Source organism: Nicotiana attenuata, unplaced genomic scaffold (genome assembly GCF_001879085.1).
Source record: "Nicotiana attenuata strain UT unplaced genomic scaffold, NIATTr2, whole genome shotgun sequence".
NCBI classification, from domain to species: Eukaryota; Viridiplantae; Streptophyta; class Magnoliopsida; order Solanales; family Solanaceae; genus Nicotiana; species Nicotiana attenuata.
Window position 1 is genome coordinate 27,337 of NW_017675168.1, and position 23,566 is coordinate 50,902.

General features: G+C 41.1%; 1 pseudogene; it reads right to left on the bottom strand.

The window, feature by feature from the left end:
• Positions 1 to 23,566, bottom strand: part of LOC109219763 — a 43,609-nt pseudogene that overhangs the window by 14,581 nt on the left and 5,462 nt on the right.

Consider the following 23,566-nt stretch of genomic DNA (forward strand, 5'->3'; position numbering starts at 1 on the left):
TCTTCCTCATCAGGCTTCTTGGTCAACAGGGTATTGTCATGTGCAGTAACGATTTGAGGTATGCACTTGAGGATATTGTTGTCTCCTTTAGTGAGATTCAAGTTGAAGTGTTTCCTGTAATATTTGACAGCAACCTTTGCCACCTTATCATATCCTTGCACCCATCTGCCTCTATGATTTCTGATCCTTTGTATGTGTAGTATCCTCCTTCTAGTTCTCAAAATACTATGAAAATACTTGGTTTTTTTATCACTATCTTTAAACCACTGAAGCTCTTTGTTTTCTGTTTCAGCATAGAATCCTGTATATTGAGCCATATGGTATATTCTGCATAACCCTTGTTTTTGTCCTCTCTTCCCTGTTCAGTGTTGTTCGTAATGTCCAATTCCACTAAAATTTTGATTTTAGCTTCCTATTCCTGTACCTGTTCTTGGATATCACATATTTGATGTTTGGACCATCTACTTAGAACCTTGCTAAGCCTTTTTATTTTTGTTTTTAGTCTCCACATAGTATTGCCCCTCACTTTTTCATTCCAAGATGATTGTATGATCTCTAGAAAGTCAGGTTGATTTACCCAGAAGTTCATAAATTTGAAGTATTTCATGTGATTCTGGTCCAAGTTTTGACATTTAAGAAAAAGTGATCTATGATCAGACCTAGACCTGGATAGATGCTTAACACAATTGCTTTGATACTTCTGAGCCTAATCATAATTGATAAGAATTCTATCTAACCTCTTCCATATTCTCCTGCTTGGCCTCCAATAGTTGCACGAAGTGTACTTAGGAACTATAAAGCTAATATCACTTAGTCCACAAGCCTCCATACAATTGATAAACTCCATACTTTTTGGCATTCTATGTGGCAATCGACCCAACTTTTCATCCGGATCCATGATAACATTAAAGTCTCCTCCCATACACCAAGGACCATTAATCTGATTGTGAATGTTTCCAATACTATCACAAAGGTCTTCTCTTTCCACTGGAGTACACTTAGCATAAATAGCTGTCACAAAAGTACCAATCTCATTGCAGGTATCTTTCATATTTAAGATAAGTTGTTGATCAGTGTTGGCAATAAAAATGGAGTGATCAAGGCCTTTCCAGAAGCACCACATTTGGCCATTGGAGTTAGTCATACAGTGTTAGAATCCCAGGTATCTTTTGTAACCTTCAATCTTGTTTATATTCATAAATGGCTCATATATAGCAACAAAAGTCACTTTATTAATGTTGACAAGGTTTTTGAGTCTAAAGTATGATTTCTGAGCCCTTATACCCCTAATATTCCAAAAGATTGCACTGATCATGGAATAGATGGGGGTGGAGCACTATGTCTATGTCCCTTTCCACTTTTTTTTGGATCTGGATATGGACTTAGGTCTGCTACTTTTCCTTTTTTTCTTGATTCTGCTTCTTCCTCTAGATGAAACTTCATCCAGACTTCCTTGAGTTTGTATGTAGTCAGGGTCATTAGGGTCTAATTGTGGTCATTGATTCTGCTGAATTTGNTTGCAGTTTTCCTCTACAAGTTCTTCAGTAGAGTTCTGAATGTCATTCTAAGTAGTATCCCTATTCCTTGTGATCTTGTTCTGAAAGTCACCGTTTTCAGTAGCGTTTTTCCAGTATTCACCACTTGCCTCTGAATTGGGATTACCTATCTGTTTTGAATTGTTGTCACCCACCAGTTCCACAAAAATTTCAATTCCTTCCTGGTTCTTGATATGTGAAGGTAGACTAGGAGAACTATCCATTCTAACAACCATATAATCCCCTTCTTGCTGATGTCGCTTGTTGTTGGTATCCTCAGAATGGATATCATTCTCTCTCTGTAATTCCATTGTGTTACTGACATGTATTTCTTCTATTGACCCTCCCTTTTCTTGTCTCTTATTCACTGCCTCTATTTCTTCTCTGTGATCATCCTTTTTTGTGATTGAAACTTGGGCACTCTGCCCATCCTTATTTGTCACTGCCTCTATTCCTTCCTCCTTTTGTTTCTCTTTGTGCTTTCTGAGATAGCCTTAAACATTACCTTGTTTTTCTTTTTAGGCATCTTTTTTTATTTCTTTTTTCCACTCTTTTTTTTCCTTATTCTTTTGCTGTATCTGATGCTGATTTTTTAATTCATGTAGTTTTTCTGCCTCTTTGAGAGTGGCTGTATTGTTATCCTCTTCACTACCTTGAGTCTTTTCAATTTTCCACTATTTTCAATGTCTTGTCCTTTACTCATCTTATGAGATTGGCTTGTAGGAGCATCTTCATTTTTCTTTTCAGACCTTCCCAGTTCATCTTTGGTATCATTCAGCAAGACACTTTTGTTTTGAGTGATCTCTTTAGTAGGCTTTTGTTTTTCTTCATTGGAGGAACCCCCTCGTATTCCAATTAGTGAAGCTTTTTAGAGGAGATTCTGTTACATCCTGTAATTTTAACAGCATTGACACTGTTATATACGTTTGATATGGTATTTTGAATGGGGCTTTTTTATAAAAAGTTTGAAAAGTATGATTTTATATAGTTATTAATATTACTATTTTCGGATATGGTAAATTATACTCATAATATAAGAATATTTATGAGATTTTCTTTATTATAAAGATAGAAATTATTTTGTCACAAGAAAAGAAGGTTATTTTTTTACCATTATAAGAATTAAGAGTACGAAAATTTGTACTCTTTATATGAGATTAGGAAAATTATAAGTTGAGAACATATATATATATATATATATATATATATATATATATATATATGGATATTTTAATGAACTAATAGTGTATGTATTTATTTTGTATGGTACCACATGACCATGATAATAAGTTATATAATGTGTACTAAAAGTGAGTGATATTTTAAGTAATTTGAGATAATTCTTAATTATATGGATAATTAATTAATTATGGAGATAATTATGGTATTAAGTGGATAAGTGTCTTTTGGGGGTTGCCACATGGCATAAACTAAGCCAAAGTGGCAAAATACACAAAATGAGTCATTAGACAAAAGACTACCTTGTTTACACGTAAGAATACTTGATCTATCTCTAACTTATCTTCAAGTGTTATAGAATAAGAAAGCAAGGTTTCAGATGTTTGTATAATATTTGCATCGTAGTTGCAGTATACCCATGCATTCAGTGGTGTACCCAGGATTTTTCATAAGCGGTGTCACTATTTCTAGCAATAGGTCCGTAACAGTCAAAAAATATTTTGTGAAGCTAAGTGAGTTCGAACACAAGACCTCTCATACCAAACCTGAAGTTGTCAACCACTAGACTATTGAGCTGTTTTGATGCAAGTGGTGTCACTTTTAATGATTTATCTTGTATTTCTGTTTTACTTATTATTTTTATATATAAATAGTAAAAAAATTCGACGAAGCGGTGTCCCGTGACACCGCTTGAGTCCATATAAATCCGCCCCTGCATGCATTGTTTGGATTAATTACGATGTATTGGGCTTACATGTTTTTAGGCTACATCTTGTTATTGTTATTGTGGTTAGGTTCTTGGTCATGGACAAAACATTAGAGTATCAAAGAGAAGTCCAACATGCCGTGGTCTTTGATGCAAGAATTGTGTGTTTTTCTCATCTAAACTAAGGTATTAGGTATTTAAGAGATAATTATTTTGGAACAATCTTCCTTTTGTGTGGTTGTGGTTGTTGAAGGATTTATGTGAACAAGGAGTTGAAGTGCAAAATAACAAGGAAAATGTTACAAACTTACTTGGTATACCTATAGAAACCATTGTAGAAGAGAAAAAAAGAAGTACAAAGAGGGTTCATAGCAAGCCATGTTGCAATAGCAACGAAATTGATTCAAAGATTTCATACAAAGTGTACCTAATGTTATCACAACAAGAAATTTCGATTCTAAGGGAGTACGGTACAATATTTCTCAAGAATATCATAAGGATTTTTCCCTACTTTGATCCGGTATTACGTGTTCTTCGCAAAAGACGTGTGCTAGAGGGATTGCCAAGAGAATTGGTCCAGGTATGTTAAGGCTATTCCTTCTTTCTTTTGGAATGTTTCAAGAAATAATACGTAAACGTAATGATATTCCATAAGTGGTTCTACTCTTAGCAGTTAAGAATGACTATGTTATTCATTCCCGTAAAGTGATATTCAAGCATGTCTAAGTATGTATCTAGTTCCCTATTGAGGTATTTCATAAGGACGTTAATGTTTATAATATAGTAATACATGCATCTTTATGCATATGCATTTACCACCGAGCTACGGCCGGTCGGGAAGTCATGCATTTACCACCGAGCTTTGGCCGGTTGGGCAGTTGCATATTTACCACCGTGCTACGGCCGGTTGAGCAGACATGCATTTACCATCGGGCTACGGCCGGTCGGGCAGTTACCACTGGTTGGGCAGTTATGTATCATTATTTACCACCGGTTGGGCAGTCATATATTTACCACCGTGCTATGGCCGGTCGGGCAGTTACCACTGATTAGTTGGGCAGTCATGCATCATACGATATGGATAAGAGTCTCAAAGAGAAGCATTATATTTATAAGTATAATAAGGATGCATATACGGTGGCACTTCAGAGATCCAGATTGATCCTTATATGTCTTTAATTAATGTCGACTTATTGTTATGTTTCAGTTCTGCCTTACATGCTCAGTATATTATTCGTACTGACATCCTTTTGTTGGGGACGCTGCATTTATGCCTGCAAGTATAGACAATTAGTTTGACGAGCCCTCATAGTAGACGAGATTGGCATTCAGCGAAGGATCAGTAAGACTCCACTTCATTCGGAGTGCAACCAAGTTTACTAGTCATCGTGTCGGAATTTTGCTATAGAGTTATGGGTAGGCCGGTACCCTATTCCATTTGATGTCGAATAATCGTAGAGGCTTTGTAGACAGAGGTTCATTTTGTACCGTATGTCAGAGGCCTTGACGGCCCATATGTATTCATATTTTATGAAAGATGGTCTATTGATATAGTGTTTTCCCACTTATAGTTGTACATTTGTCAAGACCCCGGTTCGCACTCCGTGAACCATCATGACGGCACCTATAAGCCAAAAAAATGCGAAGAAAAGAAAAAAAAATAACCAATTTGCGGAAGAAAACAAGTAAAACAGAAATAGTGTAATGAAATTGCGTGTAAAAGTGCCGCTCGACATACACAATGTTACTCTCAAAACCAATAAAACTCTCCCAAAACCCAGAAATCCATGAATCACAAGCTAAGAATACTACATAGTGCTCTAACTCCAGAATGTCTAAAACAAAGTAAATACAGAAGGGCTGTAACTACAAGAGAGAATAGAGAGAGACTCTTCGGTCTGCGGACGCGGCAGATATACCTCGAAGTCTCTGAAAGATCGCCCTGCCTCAAGGATGGTAAGTCTGAGTATAGGTACTTGGATCTGCACATGAAAAACATGCGCAAGAAGGGCATGAGTACACCACAGCGGTACTCAGTAAGTGCCAAGCCTAACCTCGGTCGGGTAGTGACGAGGAAGGTCAGGGCCCTACTGAGGTTAAATAAAATATAATGTATGACAGTGTAGAATAAGACAGTATAATTGAGTGCAATAGAAATAAGTAACCCAGAATAGAAAGAACAAAAATAACTAGAACAGAGACAAGATAATCACGGAAAGGAAATACAGCTCGACACAGAGGTGACAACCGGGGATCTTCCAGAATACTGTCCTGTAGTCCCATTTACAACTATCCAGTGGATCTCCTGGGATACCGTCCCGTAGTCCATCATATATATATATATATATATATATATATTCGCAGGATCTCCCGGGATCCCATCCCGTAGTCCAACTGTCAGTGCGCAGGGAGCTACTGGAATCCCGATCCGTAGTCCCAAAGTAAATACCCAGTACTGGGGAAATCTACCGGGTCCAGTCCCGTAGTTCCATATAACTGTGCAGGGGGATCTACCGGAATCCCACATCCGTAGTCCCAAATAAACAGACGGGGGGGGGGGGGGGGGGAGATCTACCGCACATCCGTAGTCCCAATGTAAATACACAGCAGCAACACGAAGAATAATCAGAAACTGTCAACTTCATATCAAGGCAAACAGGTATTACTAATCTAGCATGCCGCACAGAATTCAGGTAAAATAGTTTGAGTAAATAAGGCAATTAAGTCACTTCGACATGCTTCCCTAAGCTAACAACAAGCTTAAACTGCAAGTAGTAAATACAGGAGACGAAAACACAATCTTAGTTACTTAGCAAAAACCGGATTTTCAACAATTAGCACAAGTACGCACTCGCCACCTCACGTACAAGGCATTTCAATTAACAATAATACCAAATCCTAAGGGGAAGGTCCCCCACATAAGGTTAGGCACACCTCGAACCGGCTCCAAATCAACCCGAGACCACGTTCTTGCCACGAGTACTCGACTCCAAATGGCCCAAATCTATCCAATTCAATTTCATAATGTAAATAACACTTCAAGTAACTGATTCTACAAAGAAATTCTAAGCTAATACGCGAAATTAGATAAAATGGCCAAAACGCCCCTCAGGACCACGTCTCGAAAGCGGACGAAATTTACATTTTTAGAATCCTCATACTCTCACGAGTCTATACATAACAAAAACACTGAAATCGGAGTTCAATTGACCACTCAAATGCCCCTTTTAAGGTCTCTTAATCTCAAGCCCTAATTACCCATTTTCCCAAATTTCCCACCACTAATTAGGTCTTTAATCACATAAAAACGAGTTATGAAGTCAAAAATGTTATCTCCAAGTGATTCCCCTTGAATCCCTCTTCAATCCTCTTCAAAAAGCTCCAAAAACGACCAACAATGGATGAAATAAACCCCAAAATGGCGGACAAGACGACTATTTAAACCTTCTGCCTAGGCCTGAAATCCTTCTTTGCGAACGCGGTCAAAGCCTCGCGTTCGCGAAGCACAAAATAACTCTGACCAAATTTTCTCTTTCGCGATCGCGACCTTCCAATCGCGAACGCGATGCTTTACTCTGACCACCCTTCGCGATCGCATTCCCCCTCTCGCGAACGCGATGAATAAAATACCTCAAACCCAGCTGACCACTTTTCCTCTACGCGAACGCGGTCCACCTCAGACGAACGCGATGACCAAACGCCCAGCCCTTCGCGAACACGTAGCCTTCCTCGTGAGTGCGAAGGCTTAAAACCCAGCTTCATCAGATGACCCTTCGCGAATGCAAGGACCCACTCGCGAACGCGAAGGTCATTTGTCTGCAGCACTGTCTGCAATTTTCTGCAACTCCAAACATCATGAAATGGTCCGATTGACCACCCAAAACTCACCCGAGGCCCCGGGGACCACAACCAAACATACCAACATATCCCATAACCTCATTCAAACTTGTTCCAACATTCGGAACGCTCAAAACAACATCAAAACCCCAAATTCGCATCGGATTCAAGCCTAAGAACTCCAAAATCTTCTAAATTACGCTTTTGATCAAAAACCCAACCAAACCACATCCGAATGACTTAAAATTTTGCACACACATCCCAAATGACGCAACGGAACTACTGCAACTCTCGGAATTCCATTGCGGCCCCTATATCAAAATCTCACCTACCAACCGGAAATCGCCAAAAATCCAATTTCGCCAATTCAAGCCTAAATCTACTCCGGACCTCCAAAACTCATTCCGATCATGCCCCTAAGCCCGAAATCACCTAACGGAGCTAACGAAACCATCAGAATTCTATTCCGAGGTCGTCTTCACACTGTTCAGACTACGGTCAAATTTCCAACACTTAAGCTCTCATTTAGGGACTAAGTGTCCCAAGACTCTCCGAAACTCAAAACCGAACATTCTGGCAAATCAAAATAGTAGAAATAAATACGTGGAAAGCAGTTAATAGGGGATTGGGGCGTAAATTCTAAAAACGACTGGCCGGGTCATTACATCCTCCTACACTTAAACATTCGTTCTTCCTCGATCGAGCATAGAGACATACCTGCAGTAGTGAAAAGATGAGGGTAACGGTTGCGCATATCCTGCTCGGTTTCCCAGCTCGCCTCCTCGACCGACTGACCCCGCCACTAAACCTTCACTAATGCAATGTTCTTTGACCTCAACCTCTTAACCTGCCTGTCAAATATTACCACTGGCTCCTCAACATAAGATAGATCCTTATCCAACTGGACTGAACTAAAATCCAACACATGCGACGGATCACCATGATACCTCTGGAGCATCGAGACATCAAATACCGGATGAAATCCTGCCAGGCTGGGAGGTAAGGCAAGCTCGTAAGCAACCTCCCCAACACACCTCAAAATCTTAAAAGGGCCAATAAACCTCGGACTCAGCTCCCCTTCTTCCCAAATCTCATAACGCCCTTCATAGGCGAAACCCGAAGCAGGACCCGCTCTCCAACCATCTAGGAAACATCACGAACCTTCCGGTCCGCATAACTCTTCTGTCTGGACTGGGCTGTAAGGAGTCTATCCTGAATCAACTTAACCTTCTCCAAGGCATCCTGCACCAAGTCTGTGCCCAATAATCTGGCCTCACCGGCTCAAACCAACCCACCGGAGATCTACACTGCCTACCATATAAAGCCTTATACGGTGCCATCTGAATGCTTGACTGATAGCTGTTGTTGCAGGGAAACTCCGCCAATAGAAAGAACTGATTCTAAGACCCTCCAAACTCAATCACACACGCACAGAGCATATCCTCAAGAATCTGAATAGTGCGCTCGGACTGTCCGTCCATCTGAGGGTGAAATGTTGTGCTCAGCTCCCCCCGAGTACCCAGCTCATGCTGTACGTCTCTCCAGAATCGCGATGCAAAATGAGTACCTCTGTTTGAAATGATGGAAACGGGAATACCATGCAGACGGACAATCTCCCGGATATAAATTTCCGCCAATCGCTCCGAAGAATAGTAGTACTCACATGGATGAAATGCGCGGACTTGGTCAGCCCATCCACAATAATCCAAATGGCATCGAACTTCCTCAAAGTCCGCGGGAGCCCAGATACAAAGTCCATGGTGATCCGCTCCGGAATCTCTATCTACAGAAGCAACCCACCCGGCCTCTGGTGCTCACACTTCACCTGCTGACAATTAAGGCACCGAGCTACAAATCCAACTATATCTTTTTTCATCCGCTTCCACCAGTAGTGCTGCCTCAAATCCTGATACATCTTCGCGGCACCCGGATGAATGGAATACAGCGAACTATGGGCCTCATCCAGAATCAACTCCCGAAGCCCATCAACATTGGGTACACAAACTCGACCCTGCATCCTCAATACCCCGTCATCACCTATAGTCACATCTCGAGCATCGCCATGCAACACTTTGTCCTTGAGGACAATCAAATGAGGGTCATCAAACTGACGCTCCCGGATACGATCAAACAAGGAAGACCGAGTGACCACGCAAGCTAGAACCCGATTGGGCTCCGAAAGGTCCAACCTCACGAACTAGATGGCTAAGGCCTGAACATCCATTGCCATGGGCCTCTCTGCTGCTGGTAAATAAGCCAAACTCCCCAAACTCTCTGCCCGGCGGCTCAAAGCATCGACCACCACATTGGCCTTGCCCGGGTGATACAAAATAGTGATATCATAATCCTTCAGCAGCTCTAGCCATCTCCTTTGACGCAAATTAAGATCCTTCTGCTTGAATAGATGCTGCAAACTCCGGTGATCAGTATAAATCTCACAAGGCACACCGTACAAATAATGACGCCAGATCTTCAAGGCGTGAACAATAGCAGCTAACTCAAGATCATGGACAGGATAATTCTTCTCATGTATCTTCAACTGTCTGGACGCGTAGGCAATCACCCTACCGTCTTGCATCAATACCGCTCCAAGGCCAACTCTCGAGGCATCATAATAGACAGTATAAGACCCCGAACCGGTAGGCAATGTCAAAACTGGGGCTGAATCAACTGTAGGGGTATCAATACTGAAATCTCTCACATAAGCTAGATACGCGTCGCACCCCTTCTCAACCATACGCTGAGCCTTAAGGAATGAAATAACTCTACCAGAAGTGTGATCTGAGGTACCCCCTCCACTCTACTCGCGGTACACATGGCCTAGCTAGTGTCACGGTTTTGGCGTGACAATCAAGAATAACATACTGGAGCGACAACCAGTCCATGCCCAGAATAATATCAAAGTCTACCATGCTGAGTAATAACAAATTGGCTCTGGTCTCAAAACAACTAAGAGCAATCAAACACGACCGATTAACGCGGTCCACAACAAGAGAATCTCCAACAGGAGTAGAAACATAAACATGAGAACTCAAAGAATCCCGAGACACACCCAAATACGGGACAAAAATAAGAAAACACATAAGAATAGGTGGGGCCTAGATCGAATAGAACCAATGCATCTTTATGACGGATAAGGAAAATACCTGTGATGACAGAATCGGAGGCGAAAGCCTCGGTACAGGCAGGAAGGGTAGTAACTGGTGCTGGAATCATAGCCTGGAAACTCTGCGGAGCACGCTGTGGCTGAGAAGTCTGTGGAGGTGCACCCCTCCCCAGTCTAGGGCAATACCTCACCACGTGGCATATGTCACCACACTCAAAACAACCTCGCGCCTAACGTGGTAGTGGAAACTGTGCGGTACGGGTACTCTGAGACCCCTGAACACCTGAAACACTGTGTGAAGTCTGAGATGCAAACTATGCTGGCTGACCCACAAAACCTCTACCATGCCGATTTGCAGCTGGGGCACGGGCACCAGAATAATGGCCCGACTCTCGAGACCTCTTGGCCTCCCTCTCCTCTCTATCCCTAGCATGCATACCCTCAATCCTCCTAGCAATGCTTACCACCTGCCGATAATGAATATCCATCTCCAACTCGCGAGCCATGCTAAACCTGATGTTGGGAATAAGCCCCTCAATAAACTGGCGAACCCTCTCGCGAACAGTAGAAACCAAGGCTGGTGCATGTCTAGCCAAGCTGGTGAAACGGACAGCATACTCCGAAACAGTCATAGTACCCTGGCGCAAATGCTCAAATGCGTCTCTGAGGCTTTGAGGAACATACTCTTTCAAGAACATATCTGAAAACTGAGTCCAAGTTAGGGAAGCTGCCTCATCCGGACTGTCTAACTCATAAGCACGCCACCACTGATAGGCGGCTCTTCGAAGCTGGAAGGTAATGAAGGAAACCCCGCTTGATCCTGATATGCCTATAGTACGGAGGATACGGTAGCACTCCTCAAGAAATCCAAGGGCATCGTCTGAGGCTAGTCCGTTAAATGTCAGAGGCTGATACTTCTTGAACCTCTCAAACCTCTTTTGCTCTTCCTCTGAAACTACTGCCCTCTCCTCGGGCTGAGCTGGAGCTACCGGCTATATAGGAATAGCCTCTAGGACCTGATCAACATGCACTCACTGCTCAGGAGTGCGGGCGGGGGGAGTCTGTGCTCCTTCCCCGGCCTGGGATGTAGCTGCAGCAAGGGGAAGCAACCCTGCCTGAGCTAGAGTGGTGTACATAGTCATAAACTGCGCTAGAGCTCCTGAAGTGCTAGCGTGGTAGTAGCAGTAGGCGTATCAAGGTGCCTGGGCTCCGACTGGTACTGCTGGTGGCTCCACGGTAGCAGCTCGCGCTAGTGCCCTGGCTGCACTGCGTGCGCGTCCTCGGCCTCTACCCCTGCCCCAGCCTCTAACGGCTGCAGTAGGGGGCGCGGGTGCCTGATCATCTCGAGTAGCGCGTGTCCTCACCATCTGTGAGAGAATAGAAGACAGAAGTTTTGTATTGTGATATCAAAATCTCGCACGACAAGGAAATCAAATAAAGTGGAATTTTCCTAACAGTTACATAGCCCCTCGTAGATAAGTGCAGACGTCTCCGTACCGATCAGCGGGACTCTAATAAACTGGCTTGGGATTCATGACTCCTATCAACCTAGAGCTCTGATACCAACTTGTCACGACCCCCGTTCGCCCTCTGTTAACTATCGTGATGACACCTAGTCCCTACAACTAGGTAAGCCAAAAAGATGCGAAGAAAAGAAGAAAAAAACCAATTTGCGGAAGAAAACCAGTAAAGCAGAAATAGTGTAATGAAATCACGTGTAAAAGTGTCGCTCGACATACACAATATTACTCTCAAAACCAATACAACTCTCCCGAAACCCGGAAACCCATGAATCACAAGCTAAGAATACTACATAGTGCTCTAACTTGAGAATGTCTATAACAAAGTAAATACAGAAGGGTTGTAACTACAAGAGAGAATAGAGAGAGACTCTTCGGTCTGCGGACGCGGCAGATATACCTCTAAGTCTCCAAAAGATCACCTCGCCTCATGGATGGTAAGTCTGAGTAGAGGTACCTAGATCTGCACATGAAAACATGCGGAGGAAGGGCATGAGTACACCACAACTGTACTCAGTAAGTGCCAAGCCTAACCTCGGTCGGGTAGTGACGAGGAAGGTCAGGGCCCTACTGAGGTTAAATAAAATATTATGTATGACAGTGTAGAATAAGACAGTATGATTGAGTGCAACAAAAATATGTAACCTAGAATAGAAAGAACAACAATAACTAGAACAGAGAAAAGATAATCACGGAAAGGAAATACAACTCGACACAGAGGTGACAACCGGGGATCTCCCAGAATACCGTCTTGTAGTCCCATTTACAACTATCCAGTGGATCTCCCAGGATACCGTGTCGTAGTCCATCATATATATATCCAAAGGATCTCCCGGGATCCTGTCCCGCAGTCCAACTGTCAGTGCGCGGGGAGATACCGGTATCCCGATCCGTAGTCCCAAATTTAAATACCCAGTACTGGGGAAATCTACCGGGTGCAGTCTCGTAGTTCCATATAACTATGCAGGGGGATCTATCGTAATCCCACATCCGTAGTCCCAAATAAACAGACAAGGGGGGGGGGATATCTACCGGAATCCTACATCCGTAGTCCCAATGTAAATACACAGCAGCAACACGAAGAATACTCAGAAATTGTCAACTTCATATAAAGGAAAACAGGTATTACTAATCTAGCATGCCTCACAGAATTCAGGTAAAATAGTTTGAGTGAATAAGGCAATTAAGTCACTTCGACATGCTTCCCTAAGCTAACAACAAGCTTAAGCTCCAAGTAGTAAATACAGGAGACGAAAACACAATCTTAGTTACTTAGCAAAAATCGGATTTTCAACAATTAGCACAAGTACGCACTCGTCACCTCACGTACAAGGCATTTCAATTAACAATAATACCAAATCCTAAGGGGAAGGTCCCGCACACAAGGTTAGGCAAGCCACTTACCTCGAACCGGCTCCAAATCAACCCGAAACAACGTTCTTGCCACGAGTACTCGACTCCAAATGGCCCAAATCTATCCAATTCAATTTCATAATGTAAATAACACTTTAAGTAACTAATTCTATAAAGAAATTCTAAGCTAATACGCGAAATTAGGTAAAATGACCAAAATGCCCATATCTTGAAATCGGGCGAAATTTACATTTTCAGAATCTTAATACTCTTACGAGTCTAAACATAACAAAAACACTAAAATCGGAGTTCAATTGGCCCCTCAAATAGCCCTTTTAACGTCTCTTAATCTCAAGCCCTAATTACCCATTTTCCCAAATTTTTTACCACTAATTAGGTCTTTAATCACATAAAAACGAGTTATTAAGTCAAAAATGTTACCTCCAAGTGATTCCCCTTGAATCCCTCTTCAATCCTCTTCAAAAAGCTCCAAAAACGACCAACAATGGAAGAAATAAACCCCAAAATCGCGGACAAGACGATTATTTAAACCTTCTGCCCAGGCCTGAAATCCTTCTTTGCGAACGTGGTCAAAGCCTCGCGTTCGCGAAGCACAAAATAGCTTTGACCAAATTTCCTCTTTGGCGATCGCGACCTTCCAATCGCGAACGTGATGCTTTACTCATACCACCCTTCGCGATCGCATTCCCCCTCTCGCGAACGCGATGAATAAAATACCTCAAACCCAGCTGACCACTTTTCCTCTACGCGAACGCGGTGACCAAACGCCCAGCCCTTCGCGAACGCGTAGCCTTCCTTGCGTACGCGAAGGCTTAAATCCCAGCTTCATCAGATGACCCTTCGTGAACGCGAGGACCCACTCGCGAACGCGAAGGTCATTTCTCTGCAGCACTGATATGCAATTTTCTGCAACTCCAAACATCATGAAATGGTCCGATTGACCACCCGAAACTCACCCGAGGCCCTCAGGACCTCAACCAAACATACCAACATATCCCATAACCTCATTCAAACTTGTTCCAACCTTCGGAACGCTCAAAACAACATCAAAACCCCAAATTCGAATTGGATTCAAGCCTAAGAGCTCCAAAATCTTCTAAATTACGCTTTTGATCAAAAACCCTACCAAACCACATCTGAATAACCTGAAATTTTGCACACACATTCCAAATGACACAACGGAACTACTGCAACTCTTGGAATTCCATTCCGGCCCCTATATCAAAATTTCACATACCAACCGGAAATCGCCAAAAATCCAATTTCGCCAATTCAAGCCTAAATCTACTCCGGACCTCCAAAACTCATTCCGATCACGCCTCTAAGCCCGAAATCACCCAACGGAGCTAACAGAACCATCAGAATTCCATTCAGAGGTTGTCTTCACACTGTTCCGACTACGGTCAAATTTCCAACACTTATGCTCTCATTTAGGGACTAAGTGTCTCAAAACTCTCTGAAACTCAAAAACGAACATCCCGACAAATCAAAATAGCAGAATAAACACAGGAAAAGCAGTTAATAGGATATCGCGGCGTAAATTCTAAAAATGATCGGCCAGGTCGTTACAACATTATGAGTTATGGCCATGTTGGCCCATGATAGTTATGAAAGAAAAGAAAAAAAAAGGAGTTACAAAGTGGTTCGCTCGGGCCAGTACGGCACCGTGTGCCAACCATGCCTCCCCAAGTTTGGGGCGTGACAGATTCATCATCTTCTTTCCCAACTATAAGAGAATCAGGTAGTGGCTTTAGCAGATTAACCTTTACTCTCATTTTTGCCATGCTCGGCCTAGTTCTCCTAAATGTAGCTGCATCTAAGGCAAGAGGTGTACCAACAGAACTCAAGAGTTGTTTGATGTAATGCCAATCATGTAGGTGAAAAAGAAGACCCGGTATCAGGACCCATGTAGGAGCAATAGGAAGGTCCCCTTCCGGTTTGAAATCCGGTGACCATTTTTGAAGCCACATTTGCATACCCTCTATTTAAATAACCCTCTTAAACCACACAAATTTGAAGTCGTCTTCATTGAAGAGATCCATAAAAACATTGTAGTTGTCGTAGACACCTATTTTAGCAACACCTTTCAAGGTAATCAATTCTTTGAATCTAGGCCTAAGTCTATCAGTTTGGGGATAAGGTTTAAGAAATCTGCCCACAATAGTGTACTTACAAGACTCTGCCATGATGCCATAGTAATCTTTGGCCTTGAATATCACAGCCGGTATCCCGTTGTGCGTTGTTTGTCGAGCAATGACTTTTTCTTTGTCCGCCCGGTTAGGGTTCAGAGTTGAAGATGATGGAGCACTAACCGATGTAGCATAAGACTGATTTTTTGGAATTTCTTCATTGTTAGGCTTCGTGACCGCTGAAGGAATATTTTCCCCATGTTTACTCGCCGGAAGAGAGCCTTCCGGCGGCTCCATCAGGTGGAGCGTGAGAAAAACGCGCTTATTTGGAAAGATCCGTTAAGAGCCGTTGGAGAGAGAGTTTTTAGAGTGCAAGTTCGTGTGAAATGATTTAGCTGACAATGAATTTTCAGGTTTTGTTTCCTGGAAAATGGAGTACTTTGTCTTTGAACTTTGTTTGGCATATATATGTTGTTCCAGAGCATATAAGGCAACTTTCACGAGTTCAATTAAGCTCATTATTTTCTTTTCGAATGCTATACATAAGAATTTTTTTAATATATACATATAATAACATCACACGCGCGCATTCTAAATCTATTGTTGCCTCTGCTTGGACGTTGGTCGGTTTGTTTTTAAGCAATAGTTTTTGTGTTTTTTGTTTCATCGGCAACGATGGTAAAGTCTTTAGGGATGGCAATTGGAACGGGGCGGGACGGGGCGGGGCGGGGCGGGGCAGGGCAAACACTTAATGGGGCAGGGCAGGGGAATAGTTAAATAGGGCGGGGCGGGGCAAAACTTAATTTCTGAAATTTTTTAATAGGGCAGGGCAGATGGTAGGTCAACCTTTTATCCTAAAGCTGAATGCTACTACTACTTAACGTTTAGTATTCTGTAACTATTACCATACCATTCTTCTCATTTTCTTACCACAAATTACGCTTATTAAACACAAAATTGACTATTGTAATGTTACTTTTACATAGTATTTGATAAATATTAATTTTGAACTCGTTAGGTTTCATATCAACAACTCAACTTGTCCACCAAATCTTTTTCTTCTTTCTTTTTGTATTTAATTTGTTATGCAATTTTCCTTACCTTTGGGATTTTAAATTAACACCTCTAATGATGTGTGATTAAGGTTTTACTTCTTACATACTTTAAAATTTAATTAGATAATAACATCATCAGAAAAAAGATTAAACTATAATATGTATATTATTACTAATCAAATTATCACCGCTTAACTGTGTTGTTCCCTCTAGGTGTATTTTGTAACTAAGGTCGCTAGAACACTAAATTACTTAGATATATTTAAAAAGAAGTTATACTATAGAGTATAGACAAATGGCTTACCATCTTTTTTATTTAAAACAAATACGTATAAATACTAGTTAGTAGAAAAACAGAAATACCGTTGATAGATGTACTCAATTCATATTTAATTAAGTCACTGAACCTTTTCGGAGAAAAAAAGAACTTGAGAATAAAGGTGGTAAGAAAATGAGAATAATGGTGTGGTAGTAGTTACATTATAAAAGTAAAATTGCAAGAGAAGTTGAAGATGACGTTTAAAGGAATTAATTTAGAAGAAACATTCAAATTTGGATAGTAAAAAAGAATGTAACTGTGAGGCTAAATGGGGCAGGGCAGGACAGGATAGGGCTAAACGGGGCAGGGCAGAGTTTAATCTAAATGGGGCAGTGAGTTAAACGGGGCAGGGCGGCGCAGGGCAAAACCTTAGTAGGGAAAAAGTTAACTCGCCCCGCCCTGCCCCCATTGCCATCCCTAAAAGTGTTCTTTTTTATCATATAGAAAACAAAGCAGTACTATTTCCATAAAAAAGTATTGACTGATTTGTTATTAGAACATCTGCAGGTTTTGTAGTTTAAAATGAACACCATAAGTATTATATGCGACTATACATTCTACAAAACTAGGGTAAATTTATACAAAGCAGATAAAAACAAACAAATAAATGTCAAGTGAAAAGAAACAAACAAGGTTTTATGGAAGACACCTTGTCTTCTCTCTCCTGTAATTGAACTAAGTCGTTTCTTTCTTTACTTTTTACTAGTACATGAGTTGGTTCTCCCAAGCGAACAAAATTAGAAAGCTGCATAATAGCCTCGCAGAACCATGAGATCTACTGGTATAAAACGAAGCTTTAAGAAATTTTGAGTGTCCAAAAAGAAAGAAAAATGCATAGGAAAAAGAGAGCATTGGAATTTGAAATGTCTCTAGAACTGAAACCCCTTTTCTTATGAAATTATAACCACTTGAGAATCTACTCCAAAACAAAGCTTCTTAATTTATAGTTAAACACATTGGGATTCGAAACAATGCAACTTCAAAGGGATGCATGTGCTATATATTGAGGAATCCATTAAAATGAAGAGGCCCAAGGAAACGAGGCAACTAAAAGTCTATACCTGTAAATGGCATTTGACATAAGCTCAAGAACTGGCTTCGGTGTTGCTCCTAAATACCCAAAAAATGTGAACTCATATCGGTTTAGTTTCATATAATCTAGTAGTTAGTATTATTTTCTCATTTAGCAGTGAAGTTTAATTTTTTTTGTTTATTCCTTCAGTATATAAATTCACTGACCCGACTTATTCATCACTAAGGAGAAAGGTGCTCCCTATGAAAAGTAACAATGACATTTAAGGACAAAAGAAGAAGAAACCGACTTTCATGGCCACCCAAGAGCTCAACAGCATGAACAAAACGCGCATGGAGAGTACTAGTCCATCGCATCCGCCGAGCTCTAGTGCTCCATTTACACGGGAATCTTGACAAAAATCCAGCTTGGGGTTGATGATGGGACTGATAATTAGAGCAGAAGAATTAATTGTGCTTTTATTATTGTTAATATAACAAGGCGAAGAAGGTGTAGGGAATGCTGTAACAGCAGTAGTAGTACTATCAAAGGGCTGTTGAGAAAATGGAAAAGGAGAAGAAGGGTAATTTTGATGGTACACTAGAATTCCTTTTATGGGTCTCAACAAACCAAGCTCTGATGGGCTTAGCCCTTGAAAGTTACTTTGATGTAAAATGTAGTTTCAGAGATGATGTAACTTATGGACAGAATTAGGTTTAGTTGGATTACTGGATCAACAAAGCTCAAAACACTACTAGAAATCCAGAAAAAAACGACCATAAAAAGCGATCAAAGTTGATCGCTTACAAGTCACAAAGCGACCAAAAAGCGTCCAAACTGGCTTGGTCGCTATTTTGCTGGTCCCTTTACCTTAGAGACCAAATATTCCGGTAAACAATATACCGACCAACTTTGGTCGCTTTAATATTTTAATAATATAAATTTAGCGACCAAAGTTGGTCTCTATATTTAAATTACGTTTTTTTATTTATTTATTAATATTCAAAATATAGCGACCAACTTTGGTCTGTAAACCAAATATTATATTTTAAAATCTTGAAAATAGCGACCAAATTTGGTCGCTTTTTTTTTTTTTTTTTTTTTAAAATTTTTTTTAAACATAAGAGACCATAATTGGTCGCTAACTTCAAGAATTTAATTTTTTTAAACATAAGCAACCAAAATTGGTCGCTAATTTCCAGAATTTCTTTTTAATAGAATAACGGCCAAAGTTGGTCGCTTTTTAGGAAATCTGGGTTAATTAGCGACCAACCTTGGTCGCTATTGCCCAGAAAATATTTTTTTTAAATATAATTTTGGCAGAAACTGCCTGTTTTGGTAGCTAGACCACCTGCTAGCATACCAAATTCCTAAATAACAATATTCAATTCATAAACTACAATTTCAATACCAAAATCTCCACAACAACCCGGTAACAACACCACCACCACCACCACAACAACAACAACAACACAACAACAACAACACAATTCAAAAAACACAGTAAAAACCAACAAATTGAAGTTCAACAGAACTAACAAATTAAACTAACAATACTAAGTTAACGCTTATTGCACCTACTTCAAAACCAGTTCTATTTGTCTAGTTCAAAGTATATAAAAGTCAAGGAGTATTTTGTACAACATNTTTTTTCTATTTTGGTTTTTATATATTATAAGCTACGAAAAAAATCTTATTAGCTATAAATATTTATTTTATTTAACTACAATTATTATAATTAATTATAAACTATAAGCATAATCTTTTTAAAAAAATTATATTAACTAGGTAATTACTTTTAATAGATTATAATACCATGTATGTAAAGGAATTTTTTAAGTTATATTTAAGTATATGAGTAATTTCATACACACGCATAAACTATATTGTAATTGATGATCAATCTTATACATTACTACGTATGAATGAATTGATAAACTAATATAATATTATTCTATTAATTGATATAATAGTATTCATTATTTCTATTATAACAGAGTTAATGAATTACATTCATTCATCACTAGGTTATAAGTCGATGAATCAATTATAACAGATTAATTGATATAAGTCGAGACGTTTTGTTTTTAATATTCAAAGATGCATCTGAGTAGGTTATAAGTCGATGAATCAATTTACAAGTGTATCAATACCTAAAAGAACTCGGCCCTGTGTTCTTAGCGCTTATATATATATATATATATATATATATATAGACAAACACACACACACAGACACTTCACTGTAATACTATAACGTATATATAACTTGTTATAGTATATGTTAGTGTGTGTATACATAACACACACACTTCGTGCTACTTTAACTACATATATAGCATGTTATAGTACGTGAAACTTGTAACGACCCGGCCGGTCGTTTTTGGAATTTATGCCCCGATCCCCTATTAACTGCTTTCCCCAAGTTTATTTCTGCTATTTTGATTTACCGGGATGTTCGGTTTTGAGTTTCGGAGAGTTTTGGGACACATAGTCCCTAAATGAGAGCTTAAGTGTTGGAAAAACTGACCGTAGGCAGAACAGTGAGAAGGCAGCCTCAGAATGGAAATCCGATGGTTCTGTTAGCTCCGTTAGGCAATTTCGGGTTTAGGGGCATGGTCGGATTGTGTTTTAGAGGTCCGTAGCTAATTTAGGCTTGAAATGCCGAAGGTTGAATTTTGGAAGTTTCCGGTTCGATAGTGAGATTTTGATCCGAGGGCCAAAATGGAATTCCGAGGCTTGCAGTAGTTCCTTCATGTCATTTTGGATGTGTGTGCAAAATTTCAGGTTATTCGGAGATGGTTTGGTTAGGTTTCTGATCAAAAGCATATTTTTGAGGAAATTGGGGTTCTTAGGCTTAAATCCTTGATTATCGAGTTTTCGATGTTTTTTAGGGTGGTTTAATGATTGGTACAAGTTTGAATGAGGTATTAGGTGTGATTGGTGCTTTTGGTTGAGGTCCCGGGGGCCTCGGGATGATTTCGGATGGTTGGCGGAAAGATTTTGAAGTTAAGAGATTGCAGATTTTTGCTGCTTCTGATATTTTCGCATCTGCGGTTTGTGGACCGCAGATGCGGCGCCGCAGATGCAGCAAGGCAAGCACAGATGCGGTTTCTTGGGTTTCCTTCAGGTTCCGCAGATGCGGAAGTTTCACCGCAGATGCGGTTTCGCATCTGCGAAAGAAGAACCGCATATGCGACTCCTGGGCTCTTTAACGAAAGTCGCATACGCGACATTTTGGTCCACAGAAGCGGGACTGCAGATGCGGAAATAGCTGGGCAGAAATATGAAATTTCGAGGGTTTGGTTTCAAAAGTTGAAAAATCGAATTGGAGCTCGGGAAAGGGTGATTTTGAGAGGGATTTGAAGAGGAGATATATGGGTAACGATTCTTTACCCCTTTCTAGTTATATTCCATAAATCTTTAGTTAATTTCATCATTTAATTTCCAAATTTTGGTAGAAATTGGGGGAAAAGTTCTTAGACCTTTAATTGAGGATTTGAGGGGTCATTTGGACTTCGATTTCGGTGTTCTTGTTATGAATAGACTCGTGGGAGTACGAGGTTTCTGAAAATATAAATTTCACCCAATTTTGAGACGTCGGCCTGAGGTGCGTTTTGGTCCTTTTACATAATTTCGCGCATTAGCTTAGGATTTAATTGTAGAATCAGTTTCTTGAAGTATTATTTACATTATGAAATGGAATTGAATAGATTTGGGCCGTTTGAAGTCGGATACTCGTGGCAAGAGCGTGGTTTCTAGTTGATTTGAGCCGGTTGGAGGTAAGTGGCTTGTCTAACCTTGTGTGGGGGACCTTCCCCTAAGGATTGGAATATTTGGTAACTGAATTGCCATGTGCGTGAGGTGACGGGCGCGTACTTGTGCAAAATTGTTGGAAATCTGGTCTTTCTTAAAGTATTCATTAGCATATTTCTTTCCCTGCTTTATTATACTTGTAAATTTAGCATGTTGTTAGTTAGAAAAGCATGTTTGGTTGACTTAAATTGCCTATTTACTTAAATTGCCCTGATTGCATTATGTGTAGCATGTTAGGCTAGGATTACTTGCTGCCTTGATATGAAATTTCCATTTCTGAATATTTTCTTGCTGTTGCTGTGTGTTTACATTGGGACTACGGATGTGGGATTCCGGTAGCTCCCCCTTGTCTGTTTACTTTGGGACTGCGGGTTCGATTCCCGATAGATCCCCCTGCACATTCATATTTGGGGACTACGGATCGAGATTTTCGGTAGATCCCCCGCGCATTGATAGATGGACTACGGGACGGAAACCCCGGGAGATCCACTGGATAGTTGTGATTGGGACCTCAGGCCGGTATCCTGGAAGGTGCCCCGGTTGTTACTACTGTGTTGAGCTGTATTTCTTTCCGCTGTTTGTTTGTCTTTGTCCTAGCTGTTGCTGTTCTTTCAATTCTATGTCATTCCCTACTGTTGCACTTATTTATACTGTTTTAATTACACTGTTAACCCCTATATATTAGTTGATCTCAGTAGGGCCCTGACCTTCCTCGTCACTACCTGACCGAGGTTAGGCTTGGCACTTACTGAGTACCGTTGTGGTGTACTCATGCCTTTTCTACGCATGTTTTTCATGTGCAGATCCAGGTACTTCTTCTCAGGCCTACTATCCTTGAGGGAGGCGACTACTGAGAGACTTCGAGGTACATCTGCCGTGTCCGCAGATCAAGGAGTCCCTTTCTATTCCTGACTTTTTAGTATTTAGCCCTTCTGTACTTTCTGATTTTATTAGACAAATTCCGGAGTTAGAGCTATATAGTATTTCTCTTTTTTTTCTTTGCTTGTGATTCGTGGGTTTCCGGGTCTTGGATTGGATATCGGTTTTGAGATTTACATATGGCGTGTGCCGAGCGGCCATTTAAAACACTATTAATGCTTTATTCCTGTAAATTTGTTTTACTTCTGCAAGTTTAGTTTTTTTTCCGCAAATTTTAGGCTTACCTAGTCATAGAGACTAGGTGCTGTCACGACGGTTCACGGAGGGCGAACTGGGGTCGTGACAAGTTGGTATCAGAGCTCTAGGTTCATAGGAGTCACGGATCACAAGCCGATTTATTAGAGTCTCGGTGATCGGTACGGAGACGTCTGTACTTATCTACGAGAGGCTATGTAACTGTTAGGAAAATTCCACTTCATTTGACTTCCCTGTCGTGCGAGATTTTTGACATCACAATCCTAAATTCTGCCTTCTATTCTCTCATAGATGGTGATGACACGTGCTACTCGAGATGATCAGGTACCCGCGCTCCCTACTGCAGCCGTCAGAGGCCGGGGTCGTGGTAGAGGCCGAGGACGCGCACGTGGTGCAGCGAGAGCACTTGCGCAAGCTGCCGCCGAGGTACCACCAGTAGACCCAGCCGGAGTCCAAGCACCTGATACGCCTACTACTACTACTACTACCCCAGCCCTTCAGGAGACTTTGTCCCAGTTCCTGAGCATGTTTGGTACATTGATTCAGGCGGGATTAATTCAGGTTGTACCGACTACTTCACAGTTCGGGGGAGGACCCAGACTCCCGCCGGCCCCACTCCTGAGCAGCGAGTTCCCATTGGTCAGGTCCCAGGTGTCATGGCGACACAGCCTGTGGTCCCAGTTCAGCGGGTGGTGAGGACCTCTCACCGAGTATAGGACAGGTGGGTCCAGGAGAGAGAGGACAGACGAGGTCGGGAGAGAGGGTATGAGGAAGTGAGGAGACCTCATAGATTGGAGAGACCCACTGGTCCTTCTTTTGGGGGAAGAGTACGACACGGTAGAGGT